This window comes from Canis lupus, chromosome 14, assembly GCF_011100685.1.
Source record: "Canis lupus familiaris isolate Mischka breed German Shepherd chromosome 14, alternate assembly UU_Cfam_GSD_1.0, whole genome shotgun sequence".
In the NCBI taxonomy this organism is placed as follows: Eukaryota; Metazoa; Chordata; class Mammalia; order Carnivora; family Canidae; genus Canis; species Canis lupus.
This window is the reverse complement of record NC_049235.1, coordinates 24,006,688-24,022,555: the sequence shown is the minus strand read 5'-3', so window position 1 is coordinate 24,022,555 and position 15,868 is coordinate 24,006,688. Positions and strand designations below refer to the sequence as shown.

The window sequence follows — 15,868 nt, the reverse complement described above, 5'->3', positions numbered from 1 at the left end:
ACAGATGTGGGAGTAGATGAGATGTAATTAGAAGTCAATGAAGAGTCCCATAATAGCAGTATTGGCGTTGAGCAGAAATAATAAAGTGAATTAGCTGTATACATGTATGGTAGAACCAATTTGAAAATGTCTATCCCCCCAAAGGACCACCATCATGAAAAAAAAAAAAAACTATTTCAAAGATGTTTAAATCCTATTTAAATGCTGTCTGACTAAAATCTGTCACTGATTTTTAGATTGCATATGCCATTCAAGAAAAAGATAGAATTATCCTATGCATTAATATTCTAGATCTCAAAGTCTCCTAATTTATTTCATTATTCAAGAGCACATGGCTATCTGATGAACAAATCTTATTTCCCTCTGGTACACACATTATTTTGCCAGTGTAAATTCAGACATAAAGCAGTGTTCCTATATTGGCCATACTTCTATATTCTAACATGGTCTTTCCTCTTGAGGGGTGGGAACTGAGAGGTTTTTTTTACCCCCAAAACCCAAAGATATTTCACTTGACTTGTTTTATAATAGTAAATAATTTCATTTGTTCATTGGTTATACGAAATACTTCATTGATGTCTAATTTTTTTTCCTTTGTGGTCAGAAAATATGCTTTGTATTGAATTGAATACCATTAAATTTATTGAGACTGTTTTGGCCTAAACATGTCCACTATCTTCAAACTTGTTTCATATATTTTGTCCACCTTTGGTTGTTTTGAGTAGAAGTATAACTCCAGCCACTGTCATTTGTACTGGATGCAAAAGTCCCAGTTCAAGTGGATTACCTTAGATATATCATGATGTATACTTGACTTGATTTCATTAATATTATTTTTAAGCCTTATATGAAAATATCAGCTCATAGTGGTTATGGTAACAACATTGAATTTAAGATGTAGTTCTCAACAAGGTCTTAATAACCTAATGGATATTTTCAAACACCATTCTTCTCAGATTCTGATAAGATTCACCCTCACCAACCCGAGGGTACTGGAGATTGATTTTGAAGATCCAAAGTGGAAAGTAAGTAATCAATGTGTGATAGGATTTTATATTTTCTGGAGTACATAAAATAAAATAACTATCAAAATCATCTTTTTTGGCTAAGTATTATATAAAATAAAATAAGAAGAAATGCCATGTAATTAAAGTCACTAATGGAAACATCTGTAATTCATATATTCAGTCTCTGGTCCTAAGACTTATAGATGAGAAGAAGACTCTGTTCCTGCCCTTCATGAGCTAAAAGTATAGAAGAAAAATGAGAAGTGTTATCATGTTATAGTAATAGTGCTGTATGGTGACAGGTGGAAGCTACACTTGTGAACATAGTTTAACATAGAAGCTGAATCACTATGTTGTACACCTGAAACCAGTGTAACATTGTGTGTCAGCTATACTCAAAAATTCTTTTAAGAAATAAGTGTTATCATGTATTATCATAACATCCAGTTGTAAAAAAAATATTTACAACCTATATTTTTGGTTGAAGACATGATTTGGTAATAATACCACATGCTTAGTTGTAATATAATCAAAACAAGCTTTGTTTCCAACACTAATGATTCCTCAAGTTTGTATCTCAATGTCAGAAGAATTCTGTTACCCAATACTACATTTTATAGACATCCTTATACATAATATGGGGGAGTTATAGTTCTGAAATCACTGTCAGAGTCCTGATAAGCTTTATACAAATTTTGTCTGATTAAGGAAAGATACAAATAGTATAGATAGATGTAGATAATCTTTCTATTTTTTTTAAATTATCTTGAAGTTGCTAGTACCATTTTCTTAGATTTATATGAACTATCGCTAATATTTTCTAAGTGTTACCAGAAGTCTATCAAGCACCAATAATATTCTTCACACTCAAACATATTGAAAAATCTAAGTTTCATTTCTTTCCTGGAGACCTCCCACCAATGGCCCTTCATCCTCCTGTTCAGTACATACCAGTTGCTGTCGAGGCCTGACACACTGCTGTCATCTTCTAACATCTAAACTGAACTGCTCTGACAATATTTCCCATGACAACTTTGGAGTTTACATCTTTGTCTGCCATGACTGGCAGTATCCAGACCTTCCTTCAAGAATACATGTAGTAACTTTTGTGCAGGCAATGTGGAGAACTTCTGCCACTTAGCAAGTGAAGCGGGGGTGAGGAAAGATAATTAAGATAGGTACTGTTTGCGGATCTTATCCATGCCATGAACCCTGCCAAGTGGTTGACATGCATTACATCATTTATCCTCACTATATCTCTTTGAGTGTGGTACCCATTATTATTATGCTTATTTTAGAGATGAGGAGACTGAGACTCAGAAACATTCAGTAATTTCTCTAACGTTACACAGATAAAGAGCACCAGACCTAGTTTCAAACCCATGTGTTAGGTTACCCCTAACATATGCTCTTAACCATATTAGTGCACTGTCTCCACAGTGTTTAAAGCATGTTCAGCTCTGATTTCCAGGAGAGAAGATAGGAAGATCCTAAAAGAGAAATGACAGACTTGTCCTTCTGAAGGATGAGTCTGAGCCTCAGCTTGCCACACTTCCTAGTCAGACAGCTTTGGGCAAGTTACATGACATTTTAAAATAATAATCATTACTGAGGAAACCAGCATTTAGTGAACATCTATCCCTACCAAGGCAGTTTTGCATGTTTTATCTAACTTTAGTCCCACAATAATCTTTTGATGTAGATGTTCTTTTTATAATTATTGTTCTTATCATTACCATTATTATCATTTTTGTCTCATTTTATAAGTGGGGAAGCCTATCTCAGGTCTCACTTTTCTTACCTTTCACATGAGTGAGTTGATTATCTCTAAATTGTCTCTTTCTAAAAATGCATTCCTTTGAAACAGTTATAAAGTAAAACCAGTAAGTCCATATTAGATTTGCATATCTCAGAAAAAAAATATATCACTCAGAATTTTCAAACTGGAAGGAACTTCAGAGACCACCTCTATTTACCTTATTTTTGAGGTAAAGAAACTGAAGTTCCGAAAAATATTGATTAGACCTTCCAGAGACACTGCTAGTGGAGACTCATACCCAAATGTGATGATTCCCAGTTTGTGCTTTTTCTTAAACTGAAGCAGGGATATGGCACACAGTGAATGGGGAAAAAAAGAAGAGGCAAAATAGGGAGATAAAGAAAGAGTAAGCAATGTGGAAATCTCTACCACCATCTATTCATTCACTCATTCATTCATTTCTTGGGCTAACTGAAAGGCCCAATAAATGCAAGGAGTACAAAAGTGGGCACAAGGAGAGCCTGGGTGGGTTGAGTGGGTTGAGTGGGTTGAGTGGCTGATCTTGGTTTTAACTCAAGTCATAATTTCAGGGTCCAGAGTTCAAGCCCCGCATAGGGTTCTATCCTCAGCCAGGGAGCTGTCTGTGGATTCTCTCTCACCTCTCCCTCTGCTCATGCTCCCCTGGTCATGCGCGCGCTCTCTCTCTGTTTCTCTCTCTCACAGAAAGAAAGAAAGAAAGAAAGAAAGAAAGAAAGAAAGAAAGAAAGAAAGAAAGAAAGAAAGAAAGAAAGAAAGAAAGAAAGAAAGAAAGATCTTTTTCTTAAGTAAGCACAAAAGCATTCTATCCTATCCTTATAAGAAGTACACACACACACACACACACACACACACACACACACACAAAGCAACAGGTTAAATTATTTTAAAACATAGCAAATGTAATAATTTGCAAATTTATTCCAAAAAGGAGAGTTGTATATAACAATCTTTTGGCATCTAGAATTTAAAATGTCTATAATGAGAGGTGCCTGGGTAGCTCAGTCAGTCAGTTAAGCATCTGCCTTCGTCTCAGGTTTGATCTCAGGGTCCTGGTATCAGAGCCCCAAGTCAGGCTTCCTGCTCAACTGGGAACCTGCTTCTCCGTCTCTGTCTCCCTCTCCCTCTCCCTTTCCCTCCTTCCAACCTCCCTCCCCTGCTCTTGCTCTTGCTTGCTCCGTTTCTCTCTCAAATAAATAAATAAAACCTTAAAAAAAATAAAAAGTAAAATGTCCATAAAGGAACTCTCAATTTCACTCACTCACTCATATAAGCTTTACCATTTCAGTAGACAGCACCCCCACTGAGCCAATTACAGCAAAAATCAGCAAAAATATAGCTCCCTCACTCTCTGTATCCAACCTATAAAATAAATCCTCTTGATCCTATTTCCAAGATACATCTCAAATAGGCCCATTTTCCGCCCTCATTTTCACAATTAGAGGGTAAGCCACCCTATTCTTGTCTCAGCTATTAATATAGCTTCCTAAATAGTCTCTCTTCTTCCATGCTGGCCCTCTACATTTTCTACCAAGTGAGCAAAATGACTTTAAAAACTAGTGAACCAGATAATGTTAACTCCCTTTCTTAAGCCTACCAATGGGAATGCCTGGGTGGCTCAGCAGTTGAGCATCTACCTTCAGGGTATGATCCCAGAGTCTCAGGATTGAGTCCGGCATCAGGCTCCCCTTGAAGAGCCTGCTTCTCCCTCTGCCTATGTCTCTGCCTCTCTCTGTCTCTCATGAATAAATAAATAAAATCTTTAAAAAAAAAAGAGAGACTACCAATCGTCATAATAGCCTCCTTTCTGTTGTTTATAACAGCATTATTAAGTATTTTTCCGGTTAATCCAAAAAGGCACAACTAACAACCTTAGTCAGCTGCAACCAACTAGCCAAAAGAACCACTAGTGAGTTCAGTTACCAGAATATATTACATGATATGGTTCTTTAAAAAAGCAGACCACAGCACAAAAGTTCATTGCTTACTAGATCTTTCCAATGCAAGAATAGAAATATTCTAAACCTATTTTCTTATCATTCAAGAATTAACTTACTGCCATCCATCTTTGCTCCCCTCAATATATGATTAGTATTGAACTTTAAACACTTTATACCATTATATGGGCTTACACATGCAAGTCCAATCCCCCAAATAGAAGATAAATCTTATGTTCTCATCTTAAATCTCCACATGTACAGAGATAAAAAGAATAAAATGTCAAGGTGAACAGAGAAGCATGATCTTAGCACTCTGTTAATTCAATCAAGTGGGACAGACTGATATTAAACACAAGTGTGATTACAATTATGGAAGTGGAAGTATGGAACATTTTTGAGCTGGTGATCAACTGAGTTGAGACCTGAAGAATAAATAGAAGTTACCAGAATGAATTGAGTAAAGAGGACAGCTGGGTGGGATGCAGGGACAAAGAAGCTTCCAGTAGAGGCAGACAAAAGATTAACATAATTCTTCCATCACATATTATCTTAATCTTTTCATATTCACTACTTTTGAAAAACTCAGCCTTTTCACATAACCATAAATTGACTGAAATGTATTATTAAAATTTTACCTTGTCAAAAAAAAGTGTCTTGCCTGACAACCCTATCTGAAAGTGCAGCCCAGTCACCGTACTTTATTCCTACCTTTTAAATTTTTTTAAGTTTTTACTTAAATTCCAGTTAGTTAACATATAGTGTAATATGAGTTTCAAGAATGTAATACAGTGATTCGACACTTCCATACAACACCTGGGGTTCATCACAAGTGCCCTCCTTAACCCCCATCCCCTGTTTCACCCACCTCCCCACCCACCTACCCAGTGGTTTAACTATCAGTGTATTCTCTACAGTCAAAAGTCTGTTTCTTGGTTTGCCTGTCTCTTTTTTCCCCTTTTATTGTTTCTTTTGTTTCTTAAATTCCACATGTGTGAAATTATATAGTGTTTGTCTTTCTCTGACTTATTTTGCTTGGTATAATACCCTCTAGCTCCATCCACATCATTGCAAATGGCAAGATTTCATTCTTTTTTATGGCTAAGAGATATTCTATTGTATATATATACCATATCTTCTTTATCCATTCATCGGTGGACAATTGGGCTAGTTCCATAATTTGGCTATTGTAGATAATGCTGTTATAAACATCGGAGTACATGTATCCCTTTGAATTAGTATCTTTGTATTCTTTTGGTAAATGCTGAGTAGTGCAATTGCTGGATCATAGAGTAGTTCTATTTTTAACTATTTTTCATGCTAGTATTTACTACAATCTGTAAATGGCTTATTATTGTTTTTTTTCTTTCTTTACCCACTAGACTCTAAGCACCATGGGAGTAGAATCTTGTTGTTTGCTATTTTTGTATTCTCTGTGCTGTATCCTAGTCAATCCCAGTCACCAAGACAATGGCAGCACATATCCACATCAGGTCCATATAATAAGAATTCCATTTTAACCTCTTTAATTCTCATTTTAACCTCTTTTTCAACTAATAGCCAATGGTAGTCAACAACACATCATCAAGGGCTTGAATTAAAAAATGCTTTTATTTTTTTAATAATAAATTTATTTTTATTGGTGTTCAATTTACCAACATACAGAATAACACCCAGTGCTCATCCCATCAAGTGCCCCCCTCAGTGCCCGTCACCCATTCACCCTCACCCCCCGCCCTCCTCCCCTTCCATCACCCCTAGTTTGTTTCCCATAGTTAGGAGTCTTTATGTTCTGTCTCCCTTTCTGATATTTCCCACACATTTCTTCTCCCTTCCCTTATATTCCCTTTCACTATTATTTATATTCCCCAAATGAATGAGAACATACAATGTTTGTCCTTCTCCGACTGACTTACTTCACTCAGCATAATACCCTCCAGTTCCATCCACGTTGAAGCAAATGGTGGGTATTTGTCGTTTCTAATGGCTGAGTAATATTCCATTGTATACATAAACCACATCTTCTTGATCCATTCATCTTTCGATGGACACCGAGGCTCCTTCCACAGTTTGGCTATTGTGGACATTGCTGCTAGAAACACTGGGGTGCAGGTGTCCCGGCTTTTCATTGCATCTGTATCTTTGGGGTAAATCCCCAACAGTGCAATTGCTGGGTCATAGGGCAGGTCTATTTTTAACTCTTTGAGGAACCTCCACACAGTTTCCCAGAGTGGCTGCACCAGTTCACATTCCCACCAACAGTGTAAGAGGGTTCCCTTTTCTCCGCATCCTCTCCAACATTTGTGGTTTCCTGCCTTGTTAATTGTCCCCATTCTCACTGGTGTGAGGTGGTATCTCATTGTGGTTTGGATTTGTATTTCCCTGATGGCAAGTGATGCGGAGCATTTTCTCATGTGCATGTTGGCCATGTCTATGTCTTCCTCTGTGAGATTTCTGTTCATGTCTTTTGACCATTTCATGATTGAATTGTTTGTTTCTTTGGTGTTGAGTTTAATAAGTTCTTTATAGATCTTGGAAACTAGCCCTTTATCTGATACGTCATTTGCAAATATCTTCTCCCATTCTGTAGGTTGTCTTTTAGTTTTGTTGACTGTATCCTTTGCTGTGCAAAAGCTTCTTATCTATAAAATTTTCCCAAAATTCCCAAGTGAAGCATAAGATTCTACTATATAACTCTTATGTCCTCATTATTTCCACTTTTTGCTTTTTTTGGTACAACCCTAAAGGTGAAAAATATCTAGCTATATTCAAACCTAAATCATACCAACTATAAAATATATAATTTAATTCATATCATCTTTGCTGTGAATCTCTGTGTCTGTCCAAATCTTAACATCAGCTGGACAATAAGTGATACCAAAGCATATGGATAAAAAAAAATAGCAGTCAATTATCCAAACTTTCTCAAACATTGCACTTCACATTCATTGATCTGGGCATAGGTGCTGGACTTTTTGGTGGTATTATTTCTTTTTGTTTATTTGCTTTTACTTTTCATAGATATCTTTGTGCCATCATAACAAATCTTCAAGACAGACAAAAAAAAATAGTGTATAAACCCCAATTCAGTAGGTATAATTTTGATCCTACCAGTAACTTCAAGCAAATGATTTAACCATGCCTTAGTTTCTTCATCAATTGGAGTGAAAATGCCTGCCTGATCTAGAGCTGTAACAGTAACAGAATGATAAAATAGATCTAAAATCACATCAAATGTCTGAGAGTACTATAATTTATAAATGTGAGATATCATTATTATAAGGTATCTTTTTTGGCTTACACAAATAACAAGATTTTCCTCTCCACATTCTCAAGAATTTACAATAACATTTCTGGCCTTTTTAGAAACTCTGCTTTTATATAAAATATCATGAAATACTTAATTCAAGTCTCCTTTCCCATTTGCTACCAAGCAACTCTTATTATAAGTAGCTTAACACGTCAGTGTGTCGGAGAGATTATTATTGCTGTAGAGGATTGTTCCATACAGTCTACGATTTCTTTATTGCTGGAGGTTTTCAATGTAGTAGTAAACAGATTGCACTGTGCTATCCAAAAATAAAAAAAAATTGTGATCACTTTATTAGAAAATTGAATGTTTCCAATGGCTCTTTTTCGGCCCTAAAAGGTATTAGGGCCTTTTTCATTACATTTCCTTTTGCGACATGGTATTTTCATAATTACTCTTTTTGAGACACCAGTATCTGTTCAGAATCCAGTGTGACCTCTAACTATGTCAAGTGGTAACTAAACAAATACATGAACAGTAGAGAAATTCCATCTATAAAGTGATAGCTTGATCTATAAAATAACACCCATATTGATTTTTGTGTGTTTCCAATGACTTGACTGATGTTGTTTTCCATTAAATTAATGAGTTTTGGCATCGTGGAAACATAACATGTTGTTAACATTTGGTCGAAATTAGAAATGAATTTTCTTGCTTGTTTGTTGATTCTGGGGCTTAGTCCTCTGGTTACCCTAGGTTAATTTTCAAGGTCAGTGAACTGAGGCATACTTCTAACAGAGCTCACAGAGTTTTAAAATATTCCCTCTCTCATCAGCCCCTCTCTCTTCCCCTTGGCACCAAAATATTGATCAGCTTTTCTCTCAGTGTCCTATGGAGGTGACCAGGATGCATACCTAGGAGTGAGCAGCAGCCTGAAGACATTTAAGACTAATGCTGTGCGGTTCTACTTGCAATTAATTTGTTTTTTATTTAAAGAAAGCAATTTTTCTGAATACAAAAGTATTATAAGTTCATTGTGGTACAAATTTCATAAAATGCAAAAATTCTAAAGAAGTAAAGAAATTACCCACAATCTCACTAATCATAGCTAGCCATCAACAATATGAAGTTTTCAATTTGATTTTTAAGTATTTCCTTACTGAATCCTCTAGGACACATACTATCCTAGACCAAACCAAACAAACAAAAACTATACAAATTCTTCTCATTTGTCTCCTACTGTTAGTTGTATGTGTGTGTGTGTGTGTGTGTTTTGGAATTGCAGATTATTTGCAATTCAGTGAGGTAGATTCTTATTTTAGCACGTATATGTGTGAGTTCCCCTTCACCAATAAATGTATCGGTGCCACAACATGTAGGAGGACAACAGGTTAGCCAGGAAGACAACCTCAGTGAAAAGAATGTGTAAAGCCAAAAGGAGAAAGATAGGTGGGCTCCACCTAGAAATAAGTACTAATAGCAAATAAAATATGTGGAGTCTGACATCAAGCAAACCTGGATTCTTGTCTTTGTTCTACCTCTTCATTGCCATGTGATCTAAAACAGGGTACTTAATCTCTATGTGCCTCAGTTGTCTCAACTGTACAAACAGGTATAATTGCAGTATCTACCTGAGATCTAGAAGAAAAAATACATGTAAAGTACTTAGAACAATGTCCCTCAGATAGTAAGCACTCAGTGTATCTTAGCTGCTGATAGTAGCAATAGTACAATATTTATCAGACTGAGCTAAATGTTTTACACACCTTGCCTCATTTACTCCTACACTATCCTATAAAGTAGGACTAGACAAGAATGTATCCAGAATACTTTATCACCCATAAGCTTGAATTACAAATGAGAAAATTGAGGTTTAGGAAAAGATTCATTATCTAGCCTAAGGCCATAGAATTTGTAAGTGATGGAGCCCAGGTTCTTACTCAGGGCTCTTGCTGCAAATGACACTATTTTTCAAAGTATGGCATTGGGACCACCATCAGTATAATCAGAGTCTCTGTAATGGAGCCCAAGAATCTGTAAGTTTAACAAGTTCCCTAGGTAGATTTTGGCCCCAGATCATGGCTCCTTGGACTAAGTGATACATGAGAAAGTCATTTTATGTCATTTTTCCAGAGATGGCTAACTTCAAAACCTTAATGCAAGCTCAAAAACTTATATTTTGTTCAGAGCCTTGTACAAAGCAGGCCCTCAGAAAATACTAAAGGATAATCTTACAGTAGGTGAAAAGTATTGCTCCAAGAAAAGACCAACAGGGAACAACATAGGAGCAGGGCTGTAGCAAATGCCTGTGTTTTTTTCCCCTCTGCCTAAAGGTATCTGTTTGCATGTGATTGATTTTTATCTTAAACTTGATGGATTGATACATAGATTTAATTATATCATGTGTTGTCCCATCAATATTGCTCTGCAGCTATTTTACATTCAGCCTGGGTGCCAGATTGAATTAAATGTTTTTTTTAAAGCCTATAAAGCAGGAAAATATCTTCCCCTAGTTGGTATTTTTACATATTGGTTAGTTACTAAGAGTCTGTAAGCTAAAGCAGATAGTAAAGTTCATTTGTTAGTGAGGAAGCCAATTTGACTTTTATGGCTATTAATTTTTATGGGGCACAGAGCAGAATTATTGGTGTTTCTCCTAACTTAGATACCTCTGTAGCTGTCAGGATTGAGGGTACTTCCATTTGGGAAGCAATTATCCTGACCATCACTAAGGAGACAAATGATCATAGATAAACAGTTTCCAGGTCCTGGTCTTAAGATCCATATATATTCGATGATACCTACCTACTATGAGCCATCAGAAAAATCACTGCTATAGCTTTTAAACAAGAAGTAATAGATTATAGGCTTTACAATAGAGTGAAAAAGACTTGATCATTTAAGAAAAGTCATTATCATAATTGAAGCATCCCCAAAAGATATTAATTCAGCATCTTTCTTGTGTGTCTACTCTGTATTGTGTGCTGTTTACAAATCCAGTTTAAAGTAGTGAGAAAAGACAAAAACAGACAAAGGACCTGTTTTCATGGATCTCACATTCAGTACTGGGAGTCAGATATTAAATAAAAATAGACTTGTCAAGGTGATAGTATGTGCTGAGATGGAAAATGAGGCAAGATAAAGGGTAGAGAATAATTGAAGGAGTTCTATTTTACATAGGGTAGTCAGGGAAGGTATCTCTGATATAAGGTAACACTAGCAATTAGACCATCCACCTGACTTAGGTAAGAGGAGATACCTTAGCTTAGAAGAAGACGTTTAAGGTTTAAGGATTTTTCTACAATGTTCCTGTATATGTGAAAATCATTGCTTCATTCAACAAGAATAAAGTATAACTTATTTCTATGTTATTAGGAACTTATACTATATTAGGAACTTCTAACTTATTCCACTACACACATTGACTTAAACTTCACAACACCTTTTTTTTCTCATTTATTCATTCACTATTTTTTTTAATCTTTCAAATTTTCCAGGGATTGTACCAGGGCTGGAAAAATAATAGCTCATAGTTATGAAGTAACTGTAACTAACTGCAAAGCACTTCACATAGCTTTAGAGACTATTAGGCAGGTATTATTAACTCCACATCAATGATGTAACCATGATGTAACATGGGTTACAGAATGCCTAAGTTCACATTTCTATTTAGTGTCAGAGCTCAAACTATAATCAGATTTTCTGATCCTTATTCTAGTTTTCTCAAACTATGACATCAAAACCTTAAATTAAATTCTTTGTCTTGAGACAAATGAGATAACATATATTCCAGAAAAAATATACCTCATTGTTATATGAATTTCAAAACACTATATACCTTGACCCCTACCTTCAAACAAATAAATGTTAGCCTCATTTATAGATGAAGTTTTCACCAATAAAATTCAATCAGCCTGGGAAATAGGCTAGTAAATTTATAGTATGAATCAGATATCTGAATAGATGATCCCTCTAATGAGAGACTGTCAGCAGTGCAGGAAAGTGGACAAGGGGCTTCACAGCATTCCTTCCCCTCATTTCACCATGAAATCATCTCTTCTGTTGACTCACTTCCTCCTTGCTGCCTCTTCCGGCCCAACTCTGGCCCTATCCCTGCAAGTGTCCTTTATTGCCTACAGAAACTCTACAACAGCCCTCTTTTCTGCCTATGCCCTTAGAGTAATGTCCTTGGAGAACATGGGCTGTCCAACTTTTACAAACTAAGATCAAAGATTTTACAAATCCACCATGTCAGCTTAGAGATCATCCTAGACCAACCTTTGTCATTCACAAATGGGACTCAGGAAAGATACATGACTAATGGCTAATTGGCTCTAGAACCAAAGTAGGATGCAGATCTCTGCTTTGAAGGGGCACCTGGGTGGCTCAGTGGTTGAGCATCTGCCTTTGGCTCAGGTTGTGATCCCAGGTCCTGGGATTGAGTCACACATCAGGCTCCTGGTGAGAAGTCTGCTTCTCCCTCTGCCTGTGTCTCTGCCTCTCTCTCTCTCTCTCTGTGCCTCTCATGAATAAATAAATAGAATCTTTAAAAAAAAAAAAAAGAAGATTCCTGCTTTGGGTTAACTGTTCTTTGTACTCTACCACATTGTTTTTAGGGCCTTAATACTGGAAAAGAAAAGAAAAAAAAGGTCTCTTCTATTAGTATTTAGGTCGTTAACCACAGATTGATAGAAAAGATTTTGGAAGTTTGTCTATTTGATACCTTTCAACCCACACCCCTTAGCCAGCCAGCTACTCTGCCCATCTATGGGGTAAGTACACTTCCAATATGCTCTTCACGATGTTTGGTTTTTCTCTACATCCTATTGAATGATGAGCCCACAAGAAATATCCTGGACTTCTTCCATTAGTCGTAGGATGACTCAAAGAATGAGCTAAAAGAAATCAGGACTGTTTTCCTCTAAACAATCATATACATTTCATAAATAACCAGTAACCATTTCAAAGTGCTTTCACATCACCAACTTACTTTTGACATGATTGGCATAATCAACATCATCTTCATTTTAAATGTGACAAAACTAACACAAAGAAGGGAAAATCACATAGTAGCTGCTGGAAGAGAGAAAATAGAAAATAAATTCAAACCATTCCCAGATTGATATGAATCATTCTGAACCATATTTCTGATACAGGGAAAAAAGGAAGCAGTAATAAAAATTATAAACTTTTTTTGACCACTGATTATGTGCCAGGATATTCCCTAGCTCATTCAGCCTCGCACCATCCCTATAACCTAGAAGTTATTATTACTTTCATTATGCACATGAGAAAACTCAAGCTTAGCAGAACTAAATAACCTAGTCAAGGTAATAAAACTTAATAAACATCAAAGCCAGAAGTTGAACACAGTCCTTCTGGTCCTTTAGTCCCCACTTAACTACCATACTGTCCTAGTAGTGAAACTCTTTCTTGATAGTATGAAGATGTGTCTTGGCAAGTATAGACCCCCATTATAATTCCTAACTAGTCTACTTATCTCCAGTTTTCTTTCTAAAATAAAATCATACAAATAACTATAAAAATGCTAAAAAAAATACTAGTCATGTTTCCCTTGCCTTCTCATATACACCATGCCCACACCTTTATTTATATTATGCTTCCTGCCTTGAATCTCCTCTTCCCTCCCTGTGTCAGGCAGAATTTTGGGTCCCTGGTGCCCTACCCATGAATATATTACCTTATGTGGCCAAGGGAATCTGTAAATGAAATTAAGGTTTCTAATTAGTGACCTTAAAATAGGGAGATAAGGATTATTTGTGTGAGCCTTACATGATTACTTGTGCCCTCAGAAGCAGAGCTTTCTTTTAACTAAGGCTACAAGAGGAAGTCAGACATAACAGAAAGGAAAATAAGAGATTAGAAGCATGAGAGCTTTCAATGTGCCATTGTTGACCTGACGATGACAGGGGCACGTGTCAAGGAAACAGAGATGAGTACTACAGCTGCAAGGAGCTAAATTCTTCTAATAACCACTGAACTTGGAAAAGGATGCAGAATCTCAGATGAGGACTGCAGCCCCAGCTGATACCTTGATTTTTAACGTGATAAGACTCTAACCAAACAATCCAGAATTCCCTACTGAACTTCTGACCTATCTTTATGTGTTGTTTTAAACTGGGGAATTTGTAATAATTTGCTACAACACGGAAAAAAAAAACCCTAATATATTCTCTCTGTTTTATAAACTTTTGTTCTTCTTCCAGGGTCCACCCTAGGTAAGACAAATAATATTTTACCTTAAGAAAAACTTAAAATATTAAACAAGTATGTGCAATTTTCTTGACTTCTCTCCTTTCAGCCACTAACCCACTCATCCTACTCTTCAACAAAGTAAAAACTTTATGCTTCTCAAAAAAAAAAAAAAAACTTTATGCTTCTCAACTGTAAACTAGAGCTGTTCTTTGAAAGAAAATGAGGGGGAAGAGACCACTGCAAAAAGGGACATATTTTTCATATGCAAATGAGGCATCATTCCAGACTAAGAGTCTTAAAACAAAGACAATTCAATATGGTCCATGCCTTGCACTTCATCTGTGCAGATTTCATGTTAAAATGAATCGTGTGTCTGTGCTTGTTGTTTACTTGTGGGATGCAATCTGTTGGAAAAACAAAAGCGTTTCTGCAATCCAAAGTCATGCCTCAACCTCACCACATCCTTCTGAAATATGTCCAGCCTGCAGCCCCAGGCTGTGTGGGCCCTCCTGCCCACTCTGGCTTCCTACAGAGCTGTCACCACAGCAGGCCGCCCAGGCACCATGGAGAAGGACACAATCTGTGCTGCTGGTGGCGGGCACCACCACAGTCCTCCCTGCTCGCCCTTCAGAGGAGGAAGAGCCCTTTGCAGGAGAATCTTTTGTTTTCCTTCCCTCCTGACGCCTCTGTTTTCTATAAATGAAACTGCCCCTTCCCACCACAGCTCCTCTTTCATTCAAAGGAACCAGTTACTCTGCTTTTGGAGCTGGGTCAAAGAACCACCCTTGTGAGTTCTGTCAGCTACAAAGTGAAGACTAAAGCAAAGAAAACAGTCTATAAGAGGGAAGCCTCTTCCCCAGGAAACTCTTCACCATGCAATCAATTAGAAATAGATAGTTAGCATGTCGCAGATCATTAACAGTGGATCAAAATCAATCAGGTCAATAATCATATCCCATGCTCCTTCTTTTCCCTAACTCCCCACTAAAAAGCACAGCAAGTTGTGGTATTTCTTTGCCATGTTTAATCACTGTAGCTGGCCCTCTTAAGGAAGGATAAATGTCTGCCAAACAATTTCAGGTTGAATCCTGCATGAATAAGCTATTTAGAGGACACGTCAAAGATTCAGTTAATTCAATGAATTCACTACTCCCCTTGCCAGAGTCTGGATCCATAAAAATATGTCCATCTGGGGGCTCATAGAAAAGCTTCATTCAAAAATGTCCACTATACTAATTCATGCCATACTTATAAATGATTAAGTCCAGCTCTCAACTAATGACATAGGTCCTTCCCTTCTGACCATGTGGGCCTGACTGGTCTCCTCTGCCAGTTTGCCAAAGCCATACTTGCTGTCACTTTTTTTTCTTTTTAATGAGGAAACTTGTTATTTTTATCTAAAAGGATAAGATGTTGAAGCAAGAATGCCAGCTGCATGCACTGAAGATAAAATCCTGAAGGCAACTTGAGACCATCTGAGCTTCACTGAGCCTCCTCTCCCCTATCTACTGCCCAGTCATCTTGCATCAATCAGGCTTTCAATCCTGGGTGCTCTGCACAGGAGGTGACAGATCAATATATGGACACTGGCCACAATGACCCCAACCAGAATTTCTGAATAAGGAGCTGCCAATCAAAATGCCCTCACCTTTTCCTACTCAAT

At 36.9% G+C, this 15,868-nt stretch overlaps 1 protein-coding gene and 1 long non-coding RNA gene across 2 annotated transcripts in view; both read right to left on the bottom strand.

Moving 5' to 3' along the window:
- Nucleotides 1-15,868, bottom strand: part of NXPH1 (neurexophilin 1) — a 433,511-nt gene that overhangs the window by 182,915 nt on the left and 234,728 nt on the right. The gene's annotated exons all lie outside the window — the stretch shown is intronic.
- Nucleotides 12,979-15,868, bottom strand: part of LOC111098771 — a 70,222-nt gene continuing 67,332 nt past the window's right edge. The window contains exon 3 of the long non-coding RNA XR_005369463.1: nucleotides 12,979-13,065. This is a non-coding gene — a long non-coding RNA (uncharacterized LOC111098771). The remainder of the gene's footprint in view (nucleotides 13,066-15,868) is intronic.